Source organism: Motacilla alba, chromosome 1A (assembly GCF_015832195.1).
Source record: "Motacilla alba alba isolate MOTALB_02 chromosome 1A, Motacilla_alba_V1.0_pri, whole genome shotgun sequence".
Taxonomy (NCBI): Eukaryota; Metazoa; Chordata; class Aves; order Passeriformes; family Motacillidae; genus Motacilla; species Motacilla alba.
The window spans coordinates 3,532,991-3,551,095 of record NC_052031.1 but is presented as its reverse complement, the minus strand read 5'-3'; the positions used below and the strand labels follow the sequence as shown (position 1 = coordinate 3,551,095).

Genomic DNA, 18,105 nt, shown 5'->3' with positions numbered 1-18,105 from the left:
TTACCTCAGGGAGTAACATGGAAAATTAAGAGAGAAAAAAAAAAAAGAGAATGTGTGACCTTAATTTGGGGGAAAGTAAATGGTAACTCTGATTGTGTATTATTAGAATATGATGAGAATTTATGCAAGAGGACACTGGTTTAGCCAGAAATGCACTTAACAGAAGTGACTAAAGACATGCTTGCTGCTGGCATGACACAGCTCTCTCTTTCCAGCCCTTCTATTATCCAAACACATTTTACTGCCACCCCTTCTGCAACTGCTGAATTTTTGACTCAAGTTTAGACAGTACTCGGAGGCACCAAAGTGCACAGCACACCCAGTTCAGTAATCCAGGAAAAGATAAGACTTTCAGATGTACTTGTTCTACCAACACCTTGCATTCCACGAGGAGAGAGGAACAAAGAGAACAAACTGGCCAACCCCACAAATGAGCCCTGAGAAATGAAAAACACAGAAAGAAATAATCTAATGAAGGAAGATCCTTTCCTGACACAAGAAATAAAGCATATAGATTCTGAACTCCTGATTATTTCTAATTTTGTAAGTAAAAAAAAATTAAAAATTAAACCAAGTAAGGCATAACTGACTCATTTTTAATTCTGAGTCATCCCAAAACAGTGGATTCCTGTGTCAGACTACCTGTGCCCTCAAGAAGGTAATGGAATATGGCAATTTCTAATCCATTTAAGAATCAGGAAATTCACACAGCAGGTGTGAACACTAACAAACCACTATTTTCACTTTATATTGAAAAAAAAATTCAATCAAGCCCTCTCTATGGAATATAACAAGAGTTCTGAAGAGAGTGGACAAGATAAGCCACGCTGTTTTACACAAAAAAAGTAGGGCAAGTCCTTTCCTGGCTTGTCCCACTAGAATTACAGACCTTGAACTTGGAGAAAAGAAATAAAAAACCTCCTGACAGCAGTGAGAGATCAGGGCAAGCTCCTTCACACTGCCCTGTGCCGGGGGCTGCACACACAAACCACATCCTGAAGAGCACCAGCTCTGCTCCTGATGCCACAAGGCAGCAGCTCCTCACCTTCCACTGTATCCCAATTTAATATTCTGCACAAGCAAACACGCTGGGTTTATGTAATAACTGCCAGTGTGTCACTCACTCCATGGGATTTGGAGTTTTAACTCCTTAAGGATGCAACCCTAGAAAAATTCATGCATTCCAGGAGGTTGGAATACTGGTATTTCTGGGGAATTTATCACAGAAGTATTTAGCACGGTGGTTTTAAATCTTCTAATTTTATGAGGAGATTTGAACTGCTCAGCATTTTTCTGAAAATTCTTGTTCCCAGAATTACCAAGTTACATAAGAATCTTATATGCCAATAATGAAACATTTTCTAGTCTCCAAGGTAGCACAGAAACGCCAGAAATTTGTCTGACATTCCTCCCCCTTCCAAAAGAAACCCAGCAGGCATGTAAAAAGAACTCCAAGTGTTATTTATAAAGTCTCATTAATTATCAATTATTGAAATACTAGTAGCCCAACTGTTCCTGAATACTTGGTGAGGAATGTTGTTGATACTTTCCATGCATTCCTGTCAGGTCTTCTTTATCCAGGGAAAGAAAGAGAAGAAAGAAAAAAAAAAGAGACAAAAAAAGGAGAAAAAAGAAGATAAAAGAGAAGAGAACTAGTTTGCATCACAGTTTTTAGCCTTTTTAAGATTACAAATACCCAATATTTTTATTAAAATAAATATCTATGGCTTTAATAAAGCACATGAATTAAACTAAGATGTTTCCTCCCAGTATCACAGCATCAACCACTATGGGATCAGCATCTGGAATAAAATCAGCAGGAGCACTTCCCCGTCAATGACAGCAATATACAGCTCTGTTAATTTATTGCTCATTATTATTCATCATTACTCTGGCTCAAAACAACTTTCAGGAGAGGACTAGCTGGGAAACTTTGCATTTTTCCTTAGCAAGTATCTATGTAAAACATAAAAATGAGGCATCTAAACTATCTGTTCCCAATTACAAAGGCTGTTTATGTGGTCCACAAATTCTCCTACAGTACAAAAGCAGATTTTAAAAGATTAACACACACATTAAAAAGTCCCAATCCTAGCTAACACTTAAATATTGGCGTCTTAAAGCTATTTTAAGTAAAGAGCAGCAGTAGAGACGAGTGTGGAGCTATGGCTACAATTTTGGAAGCTCCCACGTATCTGATTAATTCCATGGAAAAGGACAGCTGGATATCCAGCGAGGTATTCAAGCTTTTTGAGCTGCTTACAAAATTCCCCTTATCTCTTTATTTGCTACAGGTGGCACAGTGGCATCATGTCACCTGTGCCTGCCCCTAGATCAAGACAAGAAAATTGGAAACATTCCTTCTCACTCCCTCTTAACCTCTTCATCCTCATTTCAGACCCAAAGCCTCCGAAATGTTTTGCACAGGCATGTTGTAAAACTAACTTTAGGTGTTTGGTGGAATGACAAAGGGAACCATTTTGGATCCCTCTGCAGAATTAATGCCTCAAACTGCAGTTCTGCTCATTTGTATTTGAATCCAGCTCGTGTGCTGGTATTCCAGCAGCATATGGCAGTGTGTATTTCAGTTGGAAGAGCTTCAAGGAGGAGCAGCAGCATCATTCTAAAAAACTGCTTATATACCAAATCAAGTCTTTTTTTTATTTTCAAGTGAGTTTCACTTAAATCTTTAGGATGCTCATGCTCTTCCACCAACAAAAAAAAACCCCTCCACATCTAGAACCAAGTTTCCTTTGCCCAATTATCTTTAGACTGTTACAGGCTTTTTATGGCAGAACACCCAGAAGTAACAACTATGAAGGGAGCTCAAGTTCCCTCTTTAGAACCATGATGATAAAAAGGAGATAAGATCTTACTACTTGCTGTCTGGAATTATCCCAGCAATTAGGAGACTCTGGATAAAGCTCATCTCACTTTAAAAATCAGATACGCAGGTGAGATTATTCTTAATCCAGTGGGATAACAGGGATGTCACTTTTCACAATGCTAGTTAGGTGAAACCCTCAGTTGCAGGGGAAGCAGAGCTCTGAAACCCTGCAGAAGAGATTGTATTTGCATCACAAATCTGAGCAGGAGTCACCATAAACCAGCCACATGTTGTACCACTGCCAGCGCCCCAGCAGAGTCCGAAATCCCACGTCGAGTGTCTAAAATAGACAACACCACAAACACCATTCCTGAAATAACCTTAGGACCTTACAGAAGGTGAAAACAGACAACTTGAAGGAAACAAACTCTCTGAGTAAACACCAAGGTGATTATTCACTGATCGGAGAAGCTTTTTCAGGCCTTGATACCAATAAAATCTCACCAGTGATTGCAGTAAGATTTCTGCCTGAGCAAGGACTGTGGGGTCTTTCCCTTGAGAAGGGCCCAACAGCTAACTACAAATTGATGTATCTAAAGAAGGTGAAGCATCCCCCTGCAAATTGTGCACGAACCTTGCTTCAAACCAGTTATCCCAAGTCCTCTGTACAGCCCCATCTGTGGAGCAGACAATTCCTCCAATGAGTATTGTCCCAAACCACAAGAATTTTGTGTTAATTTTCCTTAATTCTTGGCAAACATTAACTGAAAACGCCCCTCTCCGTCCTGACAGCATCCCTGAACATTTGCATTCAATCCACAATTATTTGATGGGAACAAATAAACACCGAGCTCTCAGCATCCTTCAGACCTCCAGAAAATCCTGCCTTTCCCCAAATTAACATAACAAAGAGATCAGCAAATGCCACGGCTGAAGCAAACACCTGCTCTCAGGTTTGGTGGGCAGAAGAGTTTTTCAAACCTGCTAGAAACTGAGATCAGCTAGCACTCAGCTGGAAGAAACCCCAGCCCTACATTATGTAATCTACATAGTTTTTAGACCAGTCTGCATTCTTGTAGAGCCCAAAACTGAGGAAGCTACAGACAGAACAAAAGAGAACAGAAAAAGTTCATCAATCTCAGCCCAGAGGCTGCTGAGGAGTCTGTATTTGCACACTGAGGCAGGACTGCCCACTCACCCACACAAACCTGAGCCCTGCAATCTCGTAATATCGAGGGTAAAGCACCACAAAATTTCCAGCGAGTCAGATCAGTCCTTTATTTGGATGAACAAGCACTAACAACTAATAAGTTAAAAGACCTGCTTCAGGGTTGGGTTTGGGTTTTCCTTTTTTTGGTAGCGTGTGAAGAAGTCCAGACACAAACTCATCTTAAAAACTCAGAAACAGCTCAACTGATGCTGCCACTGACCATACGGAACGAACAGAAAGTGGTGGCACACAAATTCAGTCTGACCTTTAAAGACAGATTAACCTCACCCAGTTTCTTTTGTTGAGTATGCTGGGGTTTTTTCCTCATTTCACAGAACTGCAGAATGGTTTCAGGAAGAAGAGACCTTAAAGCCCATCCAGTCCCACCTCCTGCCATGGACACAGACACCTTCCACTATCCCAGGCTGGACACTTCCAGAGATGGGGCAGGCACAGCTTCTCTGTGTGACCTGTGCCAGGGCCTCACCACCCCCACAGTAAAGAATTCATTCCCAATATCTCATCTAAAACTGCTATCTTTGAGTTCGAAGCCATTCCCCCTTTTCCTGTCACCCCATGCTTTTGTAGGTAGTCTCTGAAATGGAATATATACTGCTGGAAATACAGCATCTGAGTACATCTCTAAGTTGCTGACTTTTCACTTACTTATAAAAGAATGAAGAAAAACAGCTGAAACTATCAAGCACCCAAGTCAAACCAAGCTGTTCCTTGCAATCAACATTATTTTATAACACCTTTATATGTGATTTAAAATTCCACTCATATTTGGTATTTTTAGGTCACCCACAGACCTGTAACTTCTTTTCACCCAAGGAGACTTTGCAAGCCTTCTCCTTGCTTTTAATCAAGCATCAAACTGCTCTTTCTTAACCATCATGACTGAAAAAATGCTCTAAAAGTGAAAACACTGGCCACTTCACAACACTGAAATACCAGGGTGGGATTTCAAATACCTGTACTGGGGCTCTGAGGATTTTGGGTGTCTAAATCCCTCACTACAGCTCAAAACCTCTCCCTTCCAACAAAAGCACGGTAAGAAAGGACACAAAACCAAGTTCAGCAGCACAGAGAGACCTTCCAGTTCCAGACAACACTCCATGCCTGGAAGTGTCCAAAGCCAGGCTGAAGAGGGATTGGAGCAACCTGGAACAGTGGAAAGAGTCGCTGCCTATGTCAGGGGGTGGAACTGGATTGTCTTTAATGTCTATTCCAACTCAAACCATTCTGTGGTTCTGAAACTTCCCAGTCTCACAAAGGTACCTGACAGTTATCAGCATCAAATATCACATCTTGAAATTAAAGTGGCCCAGCTGCAGGATTTTGGAGGTGGATAAATTCTCAGTGTAGTCACTGTAACGTAAACATTGCATTTTTAGACACCATTAATTAGCACTTCTTCAAACAACTCCAAAAACCCACATCAGAGGCAGAACTTGACCCAGTCCTGATCTGTGTACAGGATCTTCACTGCTGAAGAGTGGCTGCATTGCTGATTACAAAGCACTCAAGTTCAGTACTTGAAACAGTAGTTTTCTCTATTTTTAGCTGTGCAACTAAAAAAAAAGTATCCCTGCTTGAGCATGAGGGTTGGACCAGGTGACCTTAGTCAGGTCCTCAATAAGCTCAGGCATTCTGTGATGAAAAAACAAGAAAACTGCTATAAAGAAAACTGAAATGAACAGGAAAAAAAAGGGGAAGGTATTAAGGGGATGACAGCTTGGTAAAGATCCCATATTGCATATGGAAGAATAAAGTGCAACTTAAAACATAATAAAGAACAATATTAAGAAAGTGTTCAAAAGAATGTCATTCAAAAAGAGAAGTCATACTGAGATTCCAGGAAAAAAATATTTTAACAAACTAAATGCAAAATTTTAAGCTGAAAAAAAATACTGAGAACTGATGTGTTAAGAGGAAATTTTATCAAATGCACTAGAAGGGTGAAGCTTATGAGAAAGCCTGCTGGGCCAGCAGGTGACAAAAGATAAAAGGCTCGACAGGACAAAGCTGTGGGGAAGGGGAAAAAACCTCAGAAATGCTTCTTTGCCACAAGAAAACCCAAATGAACTCAGTGTTCAGGACGGAACAGTTTAGGGAACTTCCAGCTCTGGCGCCTGCCTGCAGAGAGAAGCAGGAAAGAGGATCATCTCCAGGAAGCTGGGCATTGCTCACTGCCAAAGCCTACCAGGAATTACACAGCCAGGAGCACGTGGACACAGCCAGATTTCTAAGGAAACCAAATGATTAAAAATACCAACTGATGGACAGCAGTCTGCAGGTCACACACAGGAGGGCTCTGAAAGGGCTCCGTGGATATTGGGAGTCCCTAAAAATTACCAACTTCTCCACAAGATCTTGAAGAAAACTCAGCTCCAGAGGAGAGAGGAGGAAGGGTCTATTAATCAACAGTTAATTTACATGCAGAGAACATAAGCCCTTATAGACACACATAAAATCAGACTCTTGTACAGGTCTGGAGTTAGACCTCTCTTATTTAACTGAATAATAAATTATTCATATAATAATATATTCATATATTCATATAATTCAATATAAATATATATAATCAATATATTATATATAATATATATTATATATTATATAATATAAAATCAATATATTCATATAATAATAAATAATAATAATAAATTATGCTGAAAAGGACACACTGTGAGGTCACAGGTCTATTACAGATAAACCAGTAAATGCATCAAAGTAGTTATCCTCAGTCTTTTCTTCCAGCTAGTTATTATACAGCGTGACTGGGAGAGAAAACAGAAGATGAAACTCAAGTAGATTAATTCTAAGGCCCTGTATATAGAAAAAAGCAGCCAACTACACACTGAAAATGAGGGGTTCTAAATTAGTTTTTTTTCCTGATTAGGAAAGACCTTGAAGTCACTGCAGATAGCTTTGAGAAAATACAGTTTTCACAGTGGTTGACAACAGGAGCAGAGAAAAAGCAAACAGAATTTCAGGAGTAACTAGGAATGAACTGAGGTGGTAAGAGGAAGCAGCAGCGGGACACTGCACTCTTGTGCAGCACTTTCATGTCCTCAACTCTCTACTTCCCTAAGCTGCAGCTGCAGGACACCACTGGAAAAGTTATTTCATGCTACAGATCCTTTAAATCTGGCCCAGTTTTACAAATATTAGATGTTTGCTATGTTAATGTCGAAAAACAAGAGGAAGTGGCAGTTCTACTGCTCAGGCAATTTCCTACACCTCATCATCTAAAACAAGCATGTATTTATGATTGTGGAGGTTGATTCTGTTAACTGATTTCCCTTATTCAGTATTTACTGGCAATGCAGAGAGTGACAAACCAGCAGGTTCCAACCAAGTTGGTTTTGAGACTAAAAACTCAGACGATGAAAAATGCTGTGAACAAAGCAGGCATGGACCTCTTAAACATTTAACATCATCCGCAGTCATCCAAAAAGGTGAATCCCTTCTCCACCCTTATCTTTCAAAGATGAAATAACAAACAGCACCAGAACACTCAGCCCAGGGAAGTGGTGGAGTCAAAAAATGCATGGATATGGCACTTGAGGATATGGTTTAGTGGTGAATATGGTGGTACTTCAGGGCAGAACTTGGTGATCTCAGAGGTCTTTTCCAACCTTAATGATTCTGTGATGAAGAATGACATTATATCTTACATATTATTATCCATTCCTACAAAGTATTTTACAGTGACTCCATCTACAAGTGTACCAAAACAGCACAGGGATTTTACCACAAATTCAGCTGTGCCACGTGCAGAAGCGGGCAAACCCACTCTGCTTTTGGCAGGACTTGGTGCCATTTCAGCTCTTCTTTCCACAGGGATCTGAGCTGGGATCTGTTCCCAGCACTGTTCAATGAATTCATAAATGACATGAAAAGGGCTCAACAGTGAGATGACAACATCTGCTGATGATAGTAAAGTTATTCACAGTAGCAAAGGCAGTAAATAAGTAGGGAAAACCAAAAAGAAATGCGTGCAGATAACTCACAGGACATTAAAATCTTGAAATGAAATTCAGGAGTGAAATTAATGAGGACTCTCAATGAAATTAAGTGTGAAGTAGGATGAGTGGAAGTGGGGCAAGTGGCCCTATTTCATGTATATAGGTCAGCAGGCTTTGAACTGACTCAACACTTGCAGCAAGCTGAGCTCTAGAAAACTATGGTTGCAATGGAAATAGTTATGTATGAATTACTTAAGCCTCTTCCAGTGCAAGAAGTGGATTTTGAATGGAGTTCAGGCTCAAAAGTTAACAAAAGAAGATGGTTCCTCACTGAACAGGCTGATGTGTCAGTTAAGCTGGAGAGCCCCAGAGCTTTACACTTCCCACTACTTCTCACTAATGAATTCCAAAAGACAAGTCCAATAAACACTGCAAAAAAACCCCAAAATACATCCAGCTCAGTCAATCCCTGTCCTGCAGATGTCTGGACAGTGAAGGGTGTGCAGAAGCAGGATCCTATTCCCATTCTGTTGCTGTGCTCCTCGATAACCCACCAGTGGCCACTGCTGGAGACAAACCACTGCTCTAGGTCAGCACATGACAGCTGCTTTTCTCCTCCTACCTTCACTGCCTCTCTGCAAGTTGTCAAGACTTTTTTATTCTATTCTAGACTTCCTGTGTTGTCTGTCAGGGAAAATCATCTGAACTATGCTGGAAAAGCATATCCAAAATGCCCAGCAGGAGCAGCTGGAGGGGGGGAAGGGATCAGGTACCTAAGCATAAAGTCTGCCACCCTGTAGATAATTCTGTTTGCATTAAAGCTGCAATGCAGCTTTGCTCCCCATACAACATCCACCCACCAAAGTGCAGCAAAACAGTTCCCTCCTTCTCAAAGGAAAATCAAGCCTAAGTAAAAGGGTCCATTCATTATCTGAGTTCCCTTTTCCATAAAGGTGACTTGAGCGTATTGCTCTTTCCCCGAATTTCCCCTACATTTCCACTCTTGCTAGAAGAAAAAACTCCCTTTCAAAAATCACCTAGATTTCCAAGCAAGAAGATGAAAAGTCCTACCTGTTCCACGAAACAGTCCTAATTCATTTAATAAAATTAATGGGGATTTTAATGACACTTTTAGACTACCACAGTGTAACTCACTCCTGATACAGTTAACCTGATGGTATAAAAATAGGAAAATAGTAACCACTGTATCAAAATAATATTTTAAAGAGTTACCATATCACTATTTCCCATTTTTTTCCTCTCAAAAAGACACCAAGTTACTCCAACATGGAGCAAAACAAATCTTCTGTCACAGAAAGAGAATGCAAAAGAAAATTTTACTTTTCTGGGTGCACAGAGCATTAATTCTCCAAGGCTACAGAAACAACTTCTATGTCAACAGGTATTGAATCACTTTAAGAGATTAAAATTATTGAACAAATCACTGCCTCTAACCACCTACTCCCTCCCTTCAGTCTTGTAAAACCTCCCAGGGATAAAGACTGTTAAAACGTAACCTATATAAAAAACATCAGAAATCAATTTTGCCTGTTACTGTATTTTCTTTCACACAGCACAGCTGCCTAAATTTAGCATGGTTGTTTTTATTTCTCTTACAAACTATGTTAACAAACTCTGTGGGGCTCTTCACTACCCCTGACACTGAAGCACAGGCTTGCAGATGAAGGCTGGGAAAACTGACAGGGTCAAATATCCGAGTTGGGAAGAGAAGGATGAGTAAGGGGTTGAACCAGTGATCAAGTGCAACTCCACTCAGCTCTGGAAAGTCTGGAATAGGAGTGGAATATGACAGATTAAGTGATTTTATATACAAATATATCTAACTGCCAACTTGGAAGTTCCTGGAAGGTTTGCCACCTGGGCTAAATCATCTAAATCCAGGCAGAACTACCCATGGAAAAGATGGTTTCATTTCTACAGGTACCTTTTTAGAGACAAGTTATCCCCTTCAAGGGGGTCTGGAATAGGAACTGTCAGGAAGCTGTTCCCTGTGGCTTCAGCAGCACCTGGACACTTAAGCTTCATGAGAAAAACCTCACCCACAGCATTTGACGTGAAACAGAAAAATGGAAATATTTGTATGTGTTTGGGAAGTCTTGTAGAAGCATCCAAGCTGAAACTCCTCTGTGTACACTGCTGGGAATCCTGCATTACTGTGCCTGATTGCTACTACATCAGGGATCCACAAATACACTCGTGTGCTCCTTCACAAGCACCCAATTCCATCTTTGAGAGTTACTGATGCTGCTTGAAAGATCAAGGATCTGGATCCACACACACCAACCACCTTCATTCTACCCTACAGAGTGTCTCAATTCTGCATCGTCCTCACTCTGCCAGCACACTCCTTCCACATGTGAAAACAGGATTTGCCTGGAAAAACCACTTTCCTCAGCTCCATACTGAAAGGAATTAACAGGCTGAAGAATTACTGCAGAAAGAAAACCATTTTGGCATTTAAGACGTGGTGACAACCAACCAATGGACAGGAAATCAAGCATCAGGGTGGAAAACTGCAGCTGTACTCAGCTGGTACCTGCAAATATTTGCTGTTGAAATTAGGTAACATCTGTAAAAGGTGAAGAGTCATCACTAGATATATTCTATTTGTATTCCTTCAGATCACAGAGCTGCCATCACACAATTCTTATTTCTTCTTGGACCCACCATATCTAAAAAACAATGATCTTCTTGTGCTGTGGAAAGGGATGGAATGTGAAATCCCATCCACATCCCAACAGAATCCCACAAACATTTTGGCAGGAAAAATTTATTATGTAAAGCCCAGATGGCATCCCAAATATTTCTACTTCAAAATTTAGGACTCTTTTTTTTTCCCCCCTTAAAATAAATTACACAAAAGCATCACGCCTAAAATTAACTGTACAAGAGCATCAGGCAAGGTAACCAGACTTAACTGAGCAGTTATTTGGACTATGGGAAGAATGGGAATGTGGTTTTTCTCCATTTAACTCCATTGTCAGAAATGAATAATATTTTTCTATTCAACTATATTTGAATGACTGGCAGAGAAGGAAGATGTAATGAGCAAATACATCCAGTAACATATAATACTTGGAGAAGAATTTTTCCAGTTATCTGAAGTCTAACACCTTTGCCATCAACTTCTGAAGCAACGTTCCAAACTCTCAGAACTGAATTTGCCATTTTTTGTTATTCTGACAGGCTTCTTTTGCTTAATATTTGGTTTTTTCCCACCGTGCAATTTCAGCTCTGAACCTGGGAATATGTGACTTCAAAATGGTTTTAGCTGCTGCTTCACTGAAGCAGCTAAACCTGATTATCAGTTTGGTTCAGCACGGACTTACTCACTGCCCACCCTTTAAGCTCTGGGATGAAGATCAAGCTTTGATTCCGACTGTCATTTTGCAGTGAGCCCACTCCTAGATTCCTTTTATATCTAACACTGCACTGAATGCCAAAGAAATCTCAGTGTACTTGGCATGAAGGCTGCACTTCCTATATTTATGCTCCAACTAATGTATGCTCCATTTTAGTGCTTCCCAGCTTCAAATCATCCGAGGGAAGACGGCATGAAGTGCAAAACAGTCCATGCAAGTGTTTTACTAATACAAAATGCTGATCGCTGCCTTCCCATCACCACCTTTCTCGTGCATTTTCCATTTAAATCTACCCAAGATATTAACCCAGAAGGAACCATGGTCATTTCTGTATAACATACAGCCATATCAGGCTTGCTCCACCTCAAAACTTCCAGAAAAATAAACCATTACTTTTTAATTGTACTACCTTAACTTTGCTGGCAGAAGCACGTTTTGATTCTTCAAGACGGAAGAAAGTGAAATGCTCTCTCCAGGCAAGAATTCCTTATATGTGGCACGCTAACACTTCATCCTTTTTAATTATTCCACAGGTGGTTGCCTTGGAAACTGCCAAGTAGCTCTTGGATGTGAGGGACCCAGCATGAGACAGTGACAAGCCTTTGTAGCCACGGCATTCGGATCCACGTTGGCTGCAGCAGCAGCAGGAGGACGTGGAACAGTCACAGAAAACCTGGAAGAGATGGTTAAAATTAACAGGCATTAATTACATGGCTCAGTCCTTCAAACAGAAAACACAAGGAAGGCTGATAGCCCCTGAACAGTGGATGAAAACCACGTTTTAGAGGCATCTGCTCCTGCAGCTCCCCAGCACAGCCCCGGATTTCACCTTCGGAGGACGGCACTGAAACGGAGATGCCGGCAGAGCTCACGAGCTCAGCCCTCAAGATCCAGCAAGATGAGATTATTTTCCCCTCAGCTTCCAGAGAGACCTTCCTGAGTGTCTGGTCCAACTGCCTGAAATTCAGTGCTATTGTTTTGCTTTGAATAAAAATAGAGTAACTATAAATAGCTGCCATCGCGAATGCTGATTCACTGTATTCCGTATCATACAGCAAACTGCTCCCAACTTCACTCAGCCTGAAAAGCTAGGAAAATTCTCTTTACTTAAAACACAGCCAGAAGCCCAGCAAAGCATCCAATTCTGCATTCGTGTCACTGGTCTCAAAGTACATAAGGTTTTCCTTTTCCCTCTCTGATTTCTCATATCAAAAGCTGTTAATTTGCACATAAATATATAAATAAACCCACCAAAAACCAAACCAAGAAAAACCTTATTACGCTTTCTGCTCCTGGTCAAAACTGTAAATTTCAATTTTTCAAAAATCTTTTTTGTTTCCCCATTTTCATATTTTAAACAAAAAATACATTAACATAAGATTTAAAAAATAATTTTCATTAAAACTATCCATCATGATGGAAATTGTCCCTCCTGCACTTAGAGGCCTCCCTCTCTTTACTCATATGATTAGCATGTCCAAGTTAGTGATTTCTCACGACCTCACTCATATGTAAGAGCTTGGATTTGTGCTATCACAAATTGCCTGGCAGCACCTCAACAGTAAGAGGTGGATTTGCTTCCACCCTTCCATGATGAAGCACCCAAAAGACACAAGAGCATGTTTGTTAATTCCAGAGCTGAGTTTTACTAGAACCAACTAGATTAAATATACATTTATTGCACAGAAAAAAAACCTACAGTGAAGTAAGAGAATAAAACTGTTTCTGAGTGAACTCCCCAGTGCTCACTTTGCCCTTCCAGGGCAGGTCCCTCTCTCCTTCTTGCCTTCTTCAATAACTTGCTTGATTAAAAATTAGAATCTGAAACCCTCTTCTTTCTCCAAGTCACTGAATCCCACCAAGGACAAAGCAAATCCTGGTGGGTTCCACAGTTTTCCCTTTCTTGCTTCCCTCTCCACATCTCTTTCAGTCACCTCATTTTCCCATTTATGGACAAAGTTTCTGAAAAACTACATTAAAAGGCTGGCATTTTCTTTCCCTTGTTCCCAGCAGTTCCAGAAGTGAGACCTGTTTAATCCTGTCTGGATTCAATTTAGGATAAGCATGAGTTTCCCCAATTCCCTCATCCCACCAGCCCAGGGCACACTGGCCATCCAGCCATCCACCTCCACACTTTGGGAGGGGAAATATGCCTCCTTTTCAGCCCATCAGGTTTGGGACTTTTCCCTGCAGAAGTGGCATTCTAAAACACTGTGGAAAATGCAGAGCATTTTCTCTGTTCTCCTCTTCCCAGTTACAGCTATAACCTCCTGCATGTCCTGCTAATGCAGGAGAAAACCTTTCCTCTGCCCCAGTTCCCTCAAGTGTCTCTGGCAAACCAAGTCTCCAAAACCTCAGAATGACCCTTTTATCACAGATGGCTCTTTCCTCTGAGGAAAGGTGGATTTTTCATCCCTGCCTCAGGCATCTCACCAGTACTCTCAAGCACATCCTCACTCTGCACTCATGATCCCATTTTGTTTTTTTCTCACAGGGCAGACAGGTGAACTTTATCTCAGACCAAATCTGAGGCTTGACCAATTTCCCAGTGTTAGTTCCTTTCAACCCACCGAGATGTTCTGAAAACCAGGGCATCCAGTTCTCAACAGGCACCAATGCCTGTCATTTTCACTTGCCTCATTCTCAGAGCAGTATCATCCTGAGATTAAGTCAAAAGCAGTGTTGCAAGTCTTCTAACTTGATTTAAATCCTATACTTTTCTACAGGAATGCCTCAGCAGCTGATTTCTGAAGCCTTCATCTATAGGAGGTGATGCAACCACTGCATCTCTTCCCCATCCCACCATCTCAGACCAAGTAAGTAACTTTAAAGACTGTAAGAGAGCTCTTGCTAGCTTTTTTCCCTTTTTTTAGTATGTATTTTGGAAACTTCTAAACAAAGTATTAATGCTAAATATGCTCATTTTAACACACACTCTTCAGACATTCTGTTTCTGTGAGCGACCCCACCTGTGCATTGGTTTATCTCTGCCATGTTCCTCCTGCTCAAACTTCTTAATCCCAATTTCATCTCTGCCGGTCTGGTGATCTGTCTGGATTCTTGGGATCTTAGATTTCCTCTCTTTTCATATGAAGTAATGCATGGTAGCCATGGGATGAACTCAATGAAAGACTTAGATTTCTTTTATTTTCTGTAACATTCATCCATCTCACACCTGGATCAACATGGAGCTCCACCAGCTGAGTTTCTGACCAACCCCTGGAAGAAAGGGATGTCACACTCTGCAATTCTTTTCCAGACTTGTGTGGAAGAGTGCTACTAATTCTTCAAAATACAAACAAAACCTTCTGTCTCAGCCTTCAGAGGACACAGGTTTTGTTTCTTTCCAGCCTCCTGGCCTAGGGCTGCCTCAAGGTTCACATTTTGCCTCTCCCACCCCTGCTCTGGGACCCTGAGTCACTGAGTGATGGAGGAGCTCTGCTCCCTCCTTCAGAATGAGCATCATTAAACACTAGAAGCATCGTAAACTCCAGAGCTCCGAGTTATTAGTAAAATACATAAAACATGGGACTCGTGAATAGCAAAATTAAAAGCAAGATGAATAAAAGACTTTTAAGTAACTCCCCTGGTCCATTGTGGTTTTTCTTTTTTTTTTTTTTTTTTCCAAACTTGTTCTCAATCCATTAACAACCTAATTTCACAAATCCCTATGCATTCCTGAAATAAGTCTTTCTTTCTCTGTTTGAACATTTCCAGAGACTGCTGGTTTTGCCCTCCTCAGTCTCCATTCCTGTCAAAGGCTCCTTTCTGACCAGTCTCTATCCCATCCTCCACAAGGCTGCTTCCCAAAAATACCCTCAGATACTTTCAGGGAATGCTCCATCTCCTCCTACCAGAGACTGGCACCTGATGGCAAACACATCTTCCCCCCACTGTGGTCAGAAGAGACACAGGAAATTCCAACACCAGTCGTGATGCATCCCACACTGGAGTTTTCAAAAAGGTCCTAAAGGTCAGCTTTCCAAAACTTTAATTAACAAGATCCAAGTTCTTATTTCCCCTTTTTCTCTGCAGAATTTCCTGTTTGGTTCACGTCAGGTACATTTTAGCCACGACTTCTTAGTGCACTGCTCTTTGCCCTGTTCTTGGCTTCAGTCACAGCTCAATGAACACACAGATGACCATTACTTTAAGCTTTTGGTTTCTCTAGTTGAAGGGTTTGTTTGGTTTTTTTTAATTCTTCAGAATTGATGCACAGAAGTGATCCACAACCATCTTTTTTAGCCAACTAGAAAATTGATGTTTCCTTGATAACTCTAGTTTTACATCCCCAGAAGGCACCCAGACAGCTTGAACCAAGTACAAAAGTTCATTTTTATTCAATGTTTCTAATACTATATATGTATGTATACCAGTAGTAAGTCATAGCTACAACAGCAGATTGGAACTGCTTCGAGAGTGAGTCCCACTGCCTCCTTTGGAAAACTCCAAAGCCACTGCAGTAAGGTTCCAGAAGCAATTATTCATTTAAGATTCTTTCTAAAAACAAAACAAAACAAAAAACAAAACAAAAAAAAAACCCAACCAAAACAAAACAAAAAAAACCCCAAAAAACCCCCAAAAAAACCCCAAACAACTTCTATTTCAGCACTGTTGTCTGGTCTTCTAATACCCCTTATTCTCTACCTGAAAAGAAATTAAATGGTATTTTAGCAAAAGGTGTCAATCTTGGATATCTTTTTTTTTTCAAGCTTGTCAACAATTTTTTATGCTTTACAATTTGACACATAATAAGGAGAAAATAGGAGCAATCTTCTGAAAACTTTGAAGGCTGGCAAGAATCCCATCTCTTCAGAAAAAAAGAGGCCCTGCATTGTAAAGAAAATTATTTACTATTTGCTGTGATGGGTTTTTAAGGTTTACTTGCAAATGCTTGGTAAATAAAAAGGCACCTTCCTCCTACATTATTTTGTATAAACAACTAAAGCAGACCACAAAGCCTTCTTTAAACTATTCCACTTCCAGTGAAGATCAGCACATCTTGGCTACTTTACAGCTTCACCACAGTAATACACATCTGCACAATTAATACTGAAACTTTTTTTTTTTAAAAGAAACAAAAAAACCCCCCAAAAAAACAAAACAAAACCACACACACACAAAAAAAAAAACCACCAGAACAAAAAAACCCAAACCAAACCAAAAAAATAACCCAGAAAAGGTACCCTTTGCTGTCTTCAATAAAACCCTAAAGTAAGAATTTTAAATGAGAAATGTGGTAATTCCCCCATAAAAACTGCAGGTTACCAGAAAAATTTCAGCCAAGCAAGCTTTTCCAATGATTCAACTAGAAGATTTTCCAAAATACAGGTAAAAAGAATAATCAGGACACAAGGCACTTCCTGGGACAGGACTACTCAGGGTAAGATGCCAACCAGAAATGAAGTATAGAGGGAAGTAAAACAGGCAAGAAAGGCATCAAAGTTTGGAGGCTCAGTCAGTAGCAACAAGAACACCTGAAGAATGGAATCACAGAATTATTTAGGTTGGAAAAAGACCTGCAAGTCCAACTAGGAAGCCAACTCTGCCAAGGTACAGCACATCCTTGGGACAAGAGTTGCCAGGCAACTTTGATAAGTTTCAACTAAGGCAGCCCAAATTCAGATGGTCACTTTAAAAGATGTTTTTGAGCTGAATGAACGCTTGGTCAGATCTCAAGGGAAAGGGTTTCCACACGAGTCATGGCAACAGCTCTGATGACCAGGGCTGTCAGGAGCTCCTGGACAAAAATGGAAGGGGAAAGAAGACTCCTCTGCAAAACAAGCCTGTAAAGCTGAGTTCAGCAGTTCCCATGGTTAAAATGAGATTCCTACCAGCTGAAACTTGTGAAGGTGAACTCTTGCTGAAATAATTCACAAATTAGGCAAAACCAAATTCATCTGAAAATGGAATACTTTTCAGTCTTAAATACAAGGAAGTTCTGCTCTGTGCTACCAGGAGAGACATGGAATCAGGATGCTGAATGGTGACTCTGTGCTTCAAGCATTCAGCTCCATTACTTAAACAACACCGGAGTCTTTTGGCAAGAAAACACAGGCCAATTTTATATAACAACTTCCACTACTGTAAGAGTTACTGGTAAACTGAAGTGAAAACAACAAAAATTATTTTGACAGTACTAAAAAAAGCCACTATCAGTCAACACTTGCAGCAGTATCTGGAAAAAATCATTTTCCATCTACAGAGAACAACATCAGTATGTGACGCTCCAGGAGATGGGCATACTCTGAATTTCTAGTTTGTAACTCCACAGTGTTTGGTGGTGACAGACATTCCCTTGCTCAGCCTGCACAATCCTCTGTTGCTGGGGTTGACTTGTCCTTGGATCTTGGTCTTTACATTTCAGCTCTTTCTTCCTCTATCTCACAAAACCTCACCCTCCTCAGAATAGAGAAAGCACAATAAACTAAAACCATGTTAGTGTGATGTAAATCTCAGACTTATACAGGCTAAAGATGCTCTCCTCTTACTACAAACCAAGATAAAGTATTAAAAGCATGAGAGCTGGCACAGAGATTTCTCACCAAATGCTCTCCTCAGAAAAATAATCATTCTGTTGAGAGAACAAAACTATTTAGTTTGAAGGTCACCTGGTTTAGCACTAAATACTGTTCAACATCTGGTCTTAAGATAAATATCAATTTGCATCTTTAAAGCAGAGTTTATTTTTTGAAAAAATCTTTACTAAAA

General features: G+C 40.4%; 1 long non-coding RNA gene across 16 annotated transcripts in view; it reads right to left on the bottom strand.

Moving 5' to 3' along the window:
• The window catches only part of LOC119708566, a 119,252-nt gene that overhangs the window by 71,409 nt on the left and 29,738 nt on the right, over positions 1 to 18,105 (bottom strand). For all 16 annotated transcript variants that reach the window (XR_005259108.1, XR_005259116.1, XR_005259117.1 and 13 more), the window contains exon 3: positions 11,804 to 12,067. This is a non-coding gene — a long non-coding RNA (uncharacterized LOC119708566). The remainder of the gene's footprint in view (positions 1 to 11,803; positions 12,068 to 18,105) is intronic.